Below are 812 nucleotides of genomic sequence, written 5' to 3'. Positions count from 1 at the left end.
TGTGTCCCATAGGCTACTTAAATTATTATTATAGTCTTGGCTTCTTTTTTCTTGCTGTTCTGATTGAGTGTCCTTGGCTTCCCCATCCTTTATATTGGCGGTTCTATCCTCTTCTTTATCCATTCTGTTGATTCCCTCTAATATCCTCTTCATCTCAGATGTTTTCTTCATTTCTGACTGGTTTCCTTTTATAATTTTTACGTTTTTTTTATCTTATGGTTAAAGTTCTTACTGAGTTCACCTACACTTCCCATAAGTTCATTTAGCATCCTCATAACCAATGTTTTGAACTCTGCATCTGTTAGATTGCTTGACTCCATTATATCTGGATCTCTGTTGTGTTCTCTCATATGGTTTCTACTTCTTTGTCTTCCCATTTCAGTTGCCTTTCTATGTCTGTTTCTATGTGCTAAGCAAAGTTCCTAAGTCTCCAGGTCTTATTAGGATGACTTTGTGTAGTAGGGGTCCAGTGGCACAGTCCTGAGAAGGTTTCAGCTGCAGGCTAAGTTTAACCCCAGCCTGTGCCCCTCTGGGGCCACCTGTTAAGATTCAGCAAGCAATCCACAGATGCTGTGCTCATAGTTGCCTCAAGAGGCCATGCTAGAAACTGCGGTCAGCTGCCACCAATGTGAGTCTTGAAGTTGGCTCAGCAAGGAGCACCGGATTTGCCAAGGATACAACAGGATGTGGCTTGGGTGGGGCTGAGAATTGGGGGAAGTGGAGATTCAGGGAATCCTCTGGGCAGAGTGACTTCTGTTATCTAGTTCGATGATGTCTTAGTTATGGCAGTGCTGTGTCAGCACACTGGGAAG

The sequence above is a fragment of the Pteropus vampyrus genome, unplaced genomic scaffold (assembly GCF_000151845.1).
Source record: "Pteropus vampyrus isolate Shadow unplaced genomic scaffold, Pvam_2.0 Scaffold362, whole genome shotgun sequence".
Lineage (NCBI taxonomy): Eukaryota > Metazoa > Chordata > Mammalia > Chiroptera > Pteropodidae > Pteropus > Pteropus vampyrus.
The sequence above is the reverse complement of the archived record's forward strand: the minus strand, read 5'-3'. Positions refer to the sequence as shown.